Source organism: Capsicum annuum, chromosome 10, assembly GCF_002878395.1.
Source record: "Capsicum annuum cultivar UCD-10X-F1 chromosome 10, UCD10Xv1.1, whole genome shotgun sequence".
In the NCBI taxonomy this organism is placed as follows: Eukaryota; Viridiplantae; Streptophyta; class Magnoliopsida; order Solanales; family Solanaceae; genus Capsicum; species Capsicum annuum.
Genome location: NC_061120.1, coordinates 4,159,644 through 4,173,258, shown reverse-complemented (window position 1 = coordinate 4,173,258; position 13,615 = coordinate 4,159,644).

Sequence of the window (13,615 nt, the reverse complement as noted above, 5' to 3'; positions counted from 1 at the left end):
GTGAGCTTTGAAAATGAATAACTCTTTATACATGTAGAATTTACAAGCTCTAGATCCACCAAGTTGTAGATAATTGAACCAGTTTTTCAATGATACCAATTTTGCCTTAATCTGATACTCGATTGAAAAGTTATGGCGATTTTAGTGAAAATAGTAGCGCATTTCGATAGGCACCGCGTTGCGGTGAAGGAAAAAAAATCGTAATTATTCGATTCCAGTGAAGCACCATGATTAGCCCGCATCGCAGAGAAATTTTAGTTCCCATTCGTCCCATTTCAGTAGCTCACCGCGATTAGCCCGTATCACGTCAAAAATTCCCAAATGGACTGACACCGCGTCGCGGAGGAATACAAAATGGCACTCATCCTTTTTCAGTGGTGCAACGCGATTATGCCGCATCGTGCCAAAGGCCAAAATGACACTTGTCCTTTTTCCAGTGACGCAAAGCAATTACACCGTGTCGCGCCAAATCTCAAAATAGCAATGGTCCCTTATCCAGTGAGCCACCGCGATAGGCCCGTGTCGCGGTGGTGTGCCAAATTGAGATTTTCTAGTTCCGAGTTAAATTTTACAAAAGGCAATCTAGTCATTTCTCCAAGCCCCAATTTGTGTAAAATACAAAATTTAACCTATCCTAAGCACTTTACGCATACTTTTCATCAACTTTCTCTCAAATAAACCCTAGAACATCAAACCTTCATCCCCAAGAAATCCATATTCCACCATTCTTTTTTCAAGATAGCTCAAAATTAAAGATTTCCAATTCAAGAACTTCAAGAATCTATCTTCAAGAGAACAAATAGGAACTCAAAATTCAAGTTTCTTCATCTAATAATCAATTAACGTATGTGAAGTTTTTCAACAAGGATAATCCTTTTATCCCTGTGCCCAAAATTAGTTTTTGAAGATAATTTTACATAAGTTTTAAATTAGGGTTTGTACCCAATATTGTTATTGGCAAGATTATGAGAATTCAAGTGATTTAGACGTTGAATTGCATGTCTACTATTGTATTTTCAGGTGTATTGCAGTAATTTCCAGATTTAGACTTGAATTATCAATATTTTTATTACGTAGCATGAGTTTTATGATGATTTAAGTTGAAATAGATGCATGAGTTATTAGCCCTAGTTTGAATGTTGTTATTCCAAGAAGATTATGCTTTTAAGTATCCTATGATTTGTTATATTTGGATTTTAAACATAGATTTGATCTTTTGATCACAACTTAGATATGGAGTTCACTTTACAGATTTAGCTACAGTTTACGGTAAACAGATTTACAAGAGGTTTTCGTTGTAAACCCTTATATTAGTTTTTAAAAGTGGATTTCCAATAGAATGAGCATACAGATTTAAGCGAGTAGTATTTAGTATCAAGTTGGATATGGTCACATGCCCCAGAACTATGAGCCAACGTAGGTTTAGATTATCAGATTATTCCCATTTCTATATGGATGACAGATACAGGTGTGATCACTTAGATTAAGTTATACTCCTTGGTAAGAGTATGAAACCTCTACCCAACGTGAGGTTTTCCTATAAGGGAACTAGATGTTTGACACTATGATAGCTCACATAGTGTATGTCGGTTAGAAAAACTTCCCTAATAGAAAAGACTACAGATTAATTGTAATAGAACAACTTTCAGAAACTAAGTGTAAAGGCTCACGGTTTTATTCAGATATTATTTTATATAAGTCATTAGCTACTAGATTTCAGACTTCAAGTTCAACTTTTACAAACTAGATGTTATGACTCACTAGATCTATGCAATATGTTTTGTTATTCATGATTATGATTTTTAGTTTTTCAGTCCATCTTATATGAGTCATCTATATTTAGCATACATTCTTTTACAAATTTATAATAATATTGAGATATTGATTTACTTGTGCATTCACCCCCATTTACTTAGTACAATCCAGATGTACTGATCCTCATATACCTCTATATGCTACATTGTCTCGTAATGTATGTTCAGGTGCTCAGTTTCAGCAGTATGAGTGATTTTGAGCATCTTCATCTATATCCCGACAGTTGGTGAGTCCTCATAGTTTGGGGACTTAGTCATTCAATTTTTCAACTTATTAGTATAGATGATTTATTATTTTCAGATTGTTCGAGTCAGCTGGCGGTTTGTCCCAGTGACTCTCTAGTATTAGTAGTAGAGGCTTATCAAACTGCTAGATATGATCCAGATTTCCAGTATCGATTGATCAGACTCTGACTTTCATATTTTTAGATATTATATTCAGACATTTTTATCTTAGCTCATATAGAATTCCATATTTTAGTTTGATTATATATTTATACTTCCCTATTATGAGTTTTAGATTTAGTAAATAACTTACAAGGTTAGCTTAAGGCTACTCATAGTCTTGATCACCATATGATGTCCCAGGACCCTTTTTGAGGCGTTACAAACTTGGTATCATAGCCTAAGGTTATAAGAGTCCTAGGGAGTTGGACAAGCCACGTTACGTAGAGTCTTTATCATGGGTGTGAAGTGCGCCACATTTATGAGCAAGAGGCTACGGGACGTTTTTATGAGCAAAAGGTTACTTTTCAAAGATAGACCTTAGATTCGACTATCATCATCTTAGAGTAAGGGAATGTGATATTCCAAAGACAGCTTTCGAAACCCGTTATGGTTATTTTGAGTTTCTAGTCATGTCATTTGGTCTTACCAATGCCCCAGCAGCCTTCATAGACTTGATAAACCGAGTGTTTAAACATTATTTGGACATGTTTTTCGTAGTCTTTATAGATGATATTCTTGTCTATTCTCATAGTGAGGATGATCATGCGGACCACCTTATAATTGTGTTACAAACTCTTAGGGATCACCAGTTGTTTGCCAAATTTAGCAAATGTAAATTTTAGCTAAGATCAGTAGCTTTCCTCGATCATATTATTTCCAATGATGGTATTAGAGTTGATCCCTAAAATATAGAAGCAGCAAGAAACTAGCCTAAACCTATTTCTCTGTCAGACATTAGAGGTTTCTTGGGTTTAGCTGCTATTACAGATACTTTGTTGAGGGTTTTTCTTCTATTGCATCCCCTATGTATAGATTGACTCAGAATAAAGTTAAGTTTCAGTGGTCAGATTCCTGTGAGAAGAGTTTTCAGGAGTTGAATACTCGACTTACTTCAACCTCGATTTTAGCACTACCTGATGGTACAGATGGTTTCGTTGTCTATTATGATGGCTCTAGAATTAATCTGGGTTATGTTTTTATGCAAAGAGGTAAGGTTATAGCCTATGCCACTTGACATCTTAAGACTTACGAAAAGAACTACCCTACCTATGATCTTGAGTTAGCAGCTATTGTGTTTTCCTTAAAAATCTGGAGGCACTATCTTTATCACATGTTGATGTATTTACAGATCACAAAAATTTGTAGTATGTGTTTACTCAGAGGGAGTTAAATCTTTATCAGAGAATGTGGTTAGAATTATCGAAGGATTATGATATGAGTGTGTTGTATCATCCAAGAAAGGCCAATGTTGCTTATGTGGAGAATGATATGAGAGAGTTAGTTTGAGAATTTCATCGGTTAGCTAGATTAGGTGTGAGGTTAGTTGACTCAGCTGAAGGAAATATTTGGGTTCAGAGTAGTTTAGAATCTTCTCTGGTGTTTGAAGTGAAAGAGAAACAGGATAAGGATCTTAGTTTGGTCAAACTGAAGGGTTTAGTTAAAGACCAAAAGGTAGAGGTTTCCTTCCAAGGGGGAGATGGTATGTTGAGATACCAGAGTAGATTATGTGTGCCATGTGTTGATGATTTGAGGTAGCGGATCATGGCAGAAGTGCATGGTGTGCATTGCTCCATTTATCCAGGAGCCACCATGATGTACCATGATTTGTGGGAAGTTTATTGGTGGAGCGGTATGAAGAAAGATATAGCAGAATTTGTAGCTAAGTGTGTAACTTGCCAACAGGTTAAGGTAGAGCACCAAAGACCTGGTGGCATATTGCAGGAGTTTGGTATTCCCACTTGGAAGTGGGAAGAGGTGAATATGGACTTTGTGACTGGATTACCCCATTCACGTCGATAACATGATTCGATATGGGTTGTTGTAGACAGATTGACCAAGTCAGCTCATTTCTTGCCAGTTCACACATCCTACATAGCTGAAGATTATGCTAAGATATATATTAGAGGGTTGGTTATATTGCATGGAGTTCCCTTTTCCATTATCTCAGATAGGGGTACTCAGTTTACATCTCAGTTTTGGAAAGCCTTTCAGAAGGGTCTTGGTACCCAAGTTCATCTCAGTTTAGATTTTCATCCACAGACAGATGATCAGGAAGAGAGGACCATTCAGACCTTAGAGGATATGTTGAGGGCCTGTGTTCTTGATTTCAAAGGCAGTTGGGATGACTATTTGCTGTTGATCAAATTTGCCTATAATAATAGTTACCATTCTAGTATTTATATGGCCCCATTTGAGTCTCTTTATGGGCTGAGATATAGATCACCAATCGGTTGGTTCAAAGTGGGTGAGGCCGTTTTGATTGGTCCAGATATGGTGTTTGAATCCATAGAGAAAGTTCAGTTGATTTGACAGAGATTGAAAGCAGCACAGAGTCGTCAGAAATCTTATGCAAACGTAAGAAGGAGAGATCTAGAGTTTGAAGTAGATGATCTTGTGTATTTGAAGGTTTTGCCCATGAAGGGGGTGAAGAGATTTGGATAAAAAGGGAATCTTAGTCCCTGATATGTAGGCCCCTACCGTATTTTGAGTGGTGTTTGGAAGTTAGCGTATGAGCTTGAGCTACCGGTAGACTTGTCATCAATTCATCCAGTGTTCCATGTGTCTTTATTAAAGAAGTGGAAGGACGATTCAAATGTTGTATTCACTCTACAAAGCACAGATATTCAGAATAGCCTTTTATACGAAGAAGTTCTAGTAGATATTCTTAATCATCAGATCCATAGACTAAGGAACAAAGAAGTTCACTTAGTCAAAGTTCTATGGCGAAATCAGTCTGTTGAGGGTGCTACTTGGGAAGCAGAAGCAAACATGTGTATCAAGTATCCTCACCTTTTCCCCACGAACTCAGATTCAACCGAAGGTAACAATCCTCTTTAATTAAGTTCTTTTCTAGTCTCAGATTCAGCTATATAGTTATCTTCATGTTAATTCATGCACTCGCAGATTAGTTCAATCACTTAGTATATTTTAGATTTAGTCATGCAGTTTGTTTTATCTATGAATGATAGCATATATAGCCTCAGTTCCTTAGAATCTTCAGTTTAACTAGTCTCATTCGAGGATAAATGTTCCCAAAGGGGAGATAATATAATACCCCGTACCTTTCCTAGCTTAGTCCAGCTCCTAGAATGTTAAGGATTATCTTTGAAAATGAATAAATCTTGATACATGTAGAATTTTCAAGCTTTAGACTCTCCAAGTTGTATATAATTGAACCTGCTTTCCAACGATACAAATTTTGGCTTAATCCGATACTCGGTTGAAAATTTATGGTGATTTTAGTGAAATTAGTAGGGCATTCGACAGGCACTGCATCGCGGTGAAGGACAAAATCATAATTGTCCGATTCCAGTGAAGCACCACGATTAGCCCGCATCACAGAAAAATTCCGCGTCACAGAAAAATTCTAGTTCCCATTCATCCCATTCCAGTAGCTCACCACGATTATCCCGTATCGCGTCAAAAATTCCCAAATTAACTAACATCGCTTTACGGAGGAGTGTAAAATAACACTCGTCCTTTTCCAGTGGCATAACGCAATTATGCCGCATCACGCCAAAGGCCAAAATGACACTTGTCCTTTTTCCAGTGGCGCAAAGCAATTACACCGTGTCACGCCAAATCTCAAATTAGAAATGGTCCCTTATCCAGTGAGCCACCACGATAGGTCTGTGTCGTGGTGGTGTGCCAAATCAAGATTTTCTAGTTCCGAGTTAAATTTTACAAAGCGCAATCTAGTCATTTCTCCAAGCCCTAATTTGTGTAAAATACAAAATTTAACCTAGTCATTTCTCCAAGCCCCAATTTGTGTAAAATACAAAATTTAACCTATCCTAAGCACTTTACGCATACTTTTCATCAACTTTTTCTCAAAGAAACCCTAGAACATCAAACCTTCATCCCTAAGAAATCCATATTCCACCATTCTTTTTTCAAGATAGCTCAAAATTAAAGATTCCCAATTCAAGAACTTCAAGAATCTATCTTCCAGAGCACAAAATAGGAACTCAAAGTTCAAGTTTATTCATCTAATAATCAATTAAGGTATGTGGAGTTTTTCAACAAGGATAATCCTTTCATCATTATGCCCAAAATTAGTTTTTGAAGATAATTTTACATAAGTTTTAAATTAGGGTTCGTACCCAATATTGTTATTTGCAAGATTATGAGATTTCAAGTGATTTAGATGTTGAATTGCATGTCTACGATTGTATTTTCATGCGTATTGCAGTAATTTCCAGATTTAGACTTGAATTATCAATATTTTCATTACATAGTATGAGTTTTATGATGATTTGACTAGAAATAGATGAATGGATTATTAGCCCTAGTTTGAATGTTGTTATTCCAAGAAGATTATGCTTTTAAGTATCCCATGATTAGTTATATTCAGATTTTGAACAAAGATTTGATCTTTTGATCACAACTTAGATATGGAGTCCACTTTACAGATTTAGCTACAGTTTACGGTAAACAGATTTACAAGAGGTTTTCGTTGTAAACCCTTATATTAGTCTTTAATAGTGGATTTCCAACAGAATGAGCATACAAATTTAAGGGAGTAGTATTTAGATTTGAGTTGGGTGTGGTCACATGGCCCAGAACTACGAGCTAACGTCGGTTTAGATTATCAGACTATTCCCATTTCTATATAGATGACAGATACAGATGTGATCACTTAGATTAGGTAATACTCCTTGACAAGAGTATGACAACTCTCCCCAACGTGAGGTTTTCCCATAAGAGAAATAGACGTGGGACACTATGATAGCTCACATAGTGTATGTCGGTTAGAAGAACCTCCCTAATAGAAAAAACTACAAAATAATCGTAATAGAACATCTTTCATAAACTAAGTGTAAAGTCTCATGATTTTATTCAAATATTGTTTTATATAAGTCATTAGCTACTAGATTTCAGACTTCAGATTTCAGATAAAAAAGTGAGTCCTTTCTACACTTAGACAACATGATTTAAAGATAGAGTACAAGTACAAATTTTACAAACTAAATGTTATGACTCACTAGATCTATGCAACATGTTTTGCCATTCATAATTATGATTTTCAGATATTCCATCTTATGTGAGTCATCTATATTTAGCATTCATTCTTTTACAGATTTATGATAATTTTGAGATATTGATTTACTTGTGCATTCACCTCCATATACTCAGTACAATCTAGTAGTACTAATCCACATATACGTCTATGTGTACATTGTCTCATAATGTAGGTTCAGGTGCTTAGTTTCATCAACGTGAGTGATTTCGAGCATCTCCAACTACATCCCGAAAGTTGGTGAGTCCCGATACTTTAGGGACTTAGTCATTCAGTTTTTCAGCTTATTAGCATAGATGATTCAGTATTTTCAGGCAGTTCGATTCAGCTGAGGGTTTGCCCCAGTGACTCTCTAGGATTAGTAGTAGAGGCTTGTTAGACTGCTAGATATGATCCACATTTCTAGTATTGATTGATCAGACTCTAAGTTTCATATTTTTAGATATTATATTCAGAAATTTTCAACTTAGCTCATACAGAATTCTGCATTTTAGTTTGATTATATATCTATACTTCCCTATTATGAGTTTCAGATTTAGTAGATTGCTTACAGGGTTAGCTTAAGGCTACTTGTAGTCTTGAGCACCGTGTGACTTCTCGGGACCCATTTCGGGGCGTTACAACTTTTTATTTGAAACCTACAATATAAATTAAAAAAATAATTAGTCACAGTCTGTAATATTAGGTTAATCCCAAACCTGACACAACCAAAAACTATCATCAAACTCATAAACAACCCAACTAACAAGAGCCCAAATAAATAGCACGCATACTTCTAAGAACTAGCTTTCCTCTTTTGCTCCATGACTTTAGTTAAAGCATCTGAACTATGAGCTAAAAATCCAGTGCCAAACCTGACACAAAAGAGACAAACAAAAGGGGGGTAAGAACAACTTAACATATATCCTCAAATGAGTTTTATGACTGTGGCTATCCGGTATCCCACTCTCCCTACAGATAAAAGATCTTTATTGGACAATTTAAGACTTGAACTAAGTTGAGCAGAATCTTCACTTTCGATGCGGCACCCATTTCGGATTCTCTAAAATTTCATAGCTCACCAAGCAAGTCTTTATCTAGCAATTTGAAAGAAGTTTTTATCTTCTAATGAGGACCATTTCAGTGAAGGAAACAAGCATCGACAGACAAATATACTAAATAGATCAACACATGATCCATGAAGTTGAGTTGCAATTCAAGCATTTACAGATTTACTACCTTAAAGCCATTACAACGAGGAAAAGCCAATTTGAATTGGGATGTCAAGTTGTAATTCAAATTGTAACATGTAGTGATCCAACCAAAAACCAAGATAAATGTAATAGCAATAAAAGAAAAAGGATACTAAAATAGTACTTGGCAGGGATGAGAGCAAGACAAGAAAGAGCATAAGGAAGAATCTAAACAATAATGTGACGGCCAACAGGCACAACAGCAAGACCCTTGCAAAGCCTTGTGAACCTAGTATACACATTCATACTCATACTTCCCTACTACTGATACCAAATGGTATCTAAAGAGGACGAAACAGTCCGCAATCGCACAAGACACTTAACGGAAACAACAAACACCAACTTAAACGATAGAGAAGATATGTAACTTGACACAATGAAAAATCATAATGTAGCAAATAAATAGTGTATTAATACTCTAAAACCTCTAAAAAAACAAGTTAACAAGCACCATGTTCTTACGAAACACAAGAGGAGCTCGATTCCCTCAAGCACTCTCGTTTCTAGCCGATACACAAAACACAAGAAGAAACCATTTCTTGTGGTGTCAAATGGTGGTCTAATCTCTTCTTGAGAGGAAGATGATGTTCAATATCACAAGTGATTTTTAATAATACAATAACTAAGATCACAATACTAAAGAAACACCTTAAATAGTCCTCAACAAAATGGCTGGTAAAAGGACCCCTTTGCCCTTAATGAAAGGGGAGGATGTGGAGTGTTTGGCGCAGCCTTGGGGGTGTATTTTGGGACCCTAATGTCAGCCCCCACATTAAAATACGTACACTCCCTTGGGAGATTTTGCAACAAGCTCAACTGCATCCATTTTCATAAGCACGCCTTGAAGCCTTTGTAGTTCCCAAGCTTAACTTCTAGTAAATGGTCTAGAGCCCGTGACACCTGTATCATCCTCTCCATCTTGAGAGGAGTTTGACCTCAAACTTACGGGTTCTTCATATTCAATGGTATCAATCCGAGAGAGTTCACACACGTTGAACATGTTATGCACTTGGTATTCCAGTGGCAAGTTGATTTTGTAAGCATTATCGTTGATTCTTTCAAGAACTTGGAATGGACCGTCACCTCTTGGAAGCAACTTTCCATTTATTTGGTTGAGGAACCGGTCCTTACATAGGTGTACCCACACCCAATCTCCTAGCTCAAGTACAAGACGCCTTCTCCTTTGTTGACTCGTTTGGCCACCTCTTGCTTCTTCTTCTCAAGCCGTATCCTCACCTTCTTATGCAAGATTTTCATGGATTCAGCCCTATTATTTACATCTAAGATAATAACAACATCATTTTACAAAGGATTTAGATCCAAGGGGGTTAGGGGATTGAAGCTGTAGACACATTCAAAGGGCGTAATGCCCGTACTCGAATGGATCACCCGATTGTAAGCAAATTCTATGAGAGGTAGGTGATCTTCCCAAGATGTCAACTTACCTTTAACCATGGAACTAGCATGGAACCCAAAGTTTGATTCACTACTTCCGTTTGGCCATCGGTTTGTGGGTGGAAAGATGTAGAAAACAATAATTTAGTTCCGAGCCTACCCCAAATTGACTTCGAAAAGTGACTAAGGAACTTAGAATCCCTATCACTTACAATGGTCCTTGGGATGCCTTGTAACTTAACAACATTTTCAATAAACAAAGAAGCTACACTAGCCGCATCTTCACTATTTTTGCATGGAATAGAGTGTGACATTTCGGAGAAACGATCAACGACAACAAAGATGCTATCCCGACCCCTTTGAGTCCGTGGAAGCCCCAACACGAAATCCATAGAAATATCAAACCACGGGCGTGATGGAGTGGGAAGTGGGGTGTATAACCCGTGAAGAAGGAGCCTTGACTTAGCACTCCTACAATCCATGCATCGGCCATAAATTTTGACAACATCTTTGCGCATCCTAGGCCAATAGAATTGCTCCTCTAATATCCCAAGGGTCTTATTAATTCCAAAATGACCCATGACTGCCATCATGTGCCTCCCTCACAAACAACTCTCTCCAAGAGCTAGAAGGTACACACAACCGTCTCCCTCAAAACAAGAACCCATCAAACATGCATACAGACTAGACTTTAATGGCCTCCTTTCCCTACCCACGGCTTCACTTTCCCTAAAGATAGGAGTAAAGTAAGGGTCCTCGGGATACAAAGACTTGAGGCTGTCAAAACCCATTATCTTGGACGACAAAGTGGACACAAGAACATGCTTTCTAGATAATGCATTGGCTACCACATTATCCTTCCCCTTTTTGTAATAATCACATAGGGAAAGGTTTCAAGAAATTCAATCCATTTGGTATGCCGTTTGTTAACCTTATCTTGTGCCCGAAGGTGCTTCAAGGATTCATGATCCGTTCGGATTACGAATTCCTTAGGCCAAAGATAGTGTTGACAATTGCCTAACATTCTAACCAAGGCATACAAATCCAAGTCATACGTAGAGTAGTTTAGAGTTGCTCCTTTGATATTTTCACTAAAATAAGCAATGGGCTTTAAATCTTGCATCAAAATTGCCCCTATGCCTACTTTACTAGCATCATATTCAACTTCGAACATCTTATCAAAGTTAGGCAATTGCAACAACGGTGCCGAAATGAGCATATCTTTCAAGGTCTTAAAGGCCTTAGATTGATCCTCACCTCACTGGAAAGGTTGGTCCCTTCGGATGATCTCAGTCAAGGGGGTGGCAATGGTACTAAATCCTTTGACGAACCTCCTATAAAAACTTACCAACCCATGGAAGCTTCGAACTTCACCCATAGTTTTTGAGATTGGCCAATCTTTAATGGAGGTTATCTTGGATTCGTCTACCTTCACTCCCCTTGAGCTTACAATAAATCCCAAAAAAATATCTTTATCAACACCAAAGGAGCATTTTTCAATATTACCATACAACTTTTCTTTCCTAAGAACATCAAACACACTCCTTAGATGCAAGACATGATCAATAAGAGACTCACTATAAACTAAAACATCATCAAAGTACACGACCATAAATTTGCTAATAAATGGCTTCATTACATGATTCATTAGCCGCATAAAGGTACTAGAAGTGTTGGTAAGACCAAATGGCATGACCATACACTCATATAGAACAAATTTGGTCTTGAATGCGGTCTTCCATTCATCACCCGGTTGCATACAAATTTGGTGATATCCGCTCCTAAGATCAACCTTAGAAAACACACAAGAGCCATTTAGTTCGTCAAGCATGTCATCTAACCTAGGAATAGGATGACGATACTTTACCATAATTTTATTTATGGCTCGGTAGTCCACGCACATTTACCACGTCCCATCCTTCTTCGGCACAAGCAACACCAGGACCGCACACGGACTCATGCTTTCCTTGATATATCCTTTGTTGAGGAGGTCCTCAATTTTCCATTGGAGTTCCTTTGTATCTATAGGGTTTCTCCTATAAGCCAGCTTGTTTGGCAATTGCGACCTCGGAACAAAGTCGATTTGGTGCTCGATTTCTCTAAGTGGAGGAAGTCCTTGCTGCAAATCACTTGAGAACACATCATCAAATTCCTGTAAGACATTAGAAATAGAAGACGGGATAGGGAAAGTGGATGGGTTAGCATTCAAAACATGTGCCAAAAGTAGCATGGGAGTAGTATCATCATACTCTTTGAAGAGGTCGCCGTTACAATCCAACATTACCATCAAATCCCTACCCCTCAATGACAAAATTTCATCTTCACCCTCACCCTTCCCACTCTCGAGTTCCTCCCTTCTACCCGCAGGTTCTTTCTCTTTCTTTTCCTTTCCTGGAAAATTCTTGTGATGATGATAGTGGTCGGAGGTTGTACTTTTGACCCTTGAACTCAAAGGAATAATATTTGGTTAGACCATTATGCTTGGTTAGCCTATCATATTGCCATGGCTGACCCAACAAAAGGTTACAGGCATGCATAGGAATGATGTCGCAAAGTACCTCGTCGTCATAATTTCCAACCTTGAACCGAATCACCACTTGATGAGTCACCTTCAACTCTCCACAATTATTCAACCATTGGAGTCTATACGGACTCATATGTGGAGTAGTTGGTAACTTCAAGTGATTCACCATTGAGGCACTAGAAATATTAGCACAACTTCTGCTATCAATAATCAAGGAGTACACACTCTCCTTAATAAGGCACTTAGTATGAAAGAAGTTTTCCCGTTGGCTAGAATCATCCAACGCTTTGCTAATCATAATTCTCCGTACCACATAATTTGGTACTTCAAGTTCACCTTCTTAAGGCCAAACCTCCCCTTCTTCATCATCACTAGGCCTCTCGGCCTCCCCTTCCTCTCCATCTTGAGTGACTTCTTTATTTTCAGCCTCTTCAAGTCCTAATTCTTCCCCCAAGAAATACAATTTCCCTTCTCTCAATATCACATTTCTCCGATTAGGACACTGACTAGCCTTGTGTCCCCATCCGTGGCATTTGAAGCATTGGAATCCCTTGATATTGGAAGAAACATTCGGCTTTCCATCAAGCTGTGGAGGAGGTGGTTGAACACTCTTGCTCATGGGTAGAGAGGTCTTGACTGGTTTTTGTTTAGATTTGTTCCACCCCGAAGATGAGGTAACCACTTCTCTCCCCTTGGTCCAACTCGAGGGCCCTTAGTAGGCTTTGGTTTTGTAGGACGACCTCTCCTTGTTCTCTCATTCAATCTCTAAAGCTACTTGAAAGATCCCTTCAATAGTTTCAAACTTATGAAGTGTCATGTGTGTAGAGATTTCCTTATTTAGGCCAACCTTAAAATGGATGATATCGTGTCTCACTTGTTCTCCTCTATGATCAAATTTCAAAATGAGTTGTTGAAACTCATCATAGTAGGCTACCACACTTTTATTTCCTTGCTTTAAGTTGTACAATTTTGCAAGGAGTCCATGTTGATAGCTTTCGGGAAGGTATCTTTGCCTCATAAGATACCTTAATCGAAACCAAGGAGGGGGTTGCCCCTCAATCAATACGTTGCCGAAATGTTTGACATACTCCCACCACGTGGTAGCATATCCCTCAAGATGATAAATGGCGTAGCAACTCTTTTTCTCCCATGAGATCATTCACTTCAAAGACTCTCTCGCATG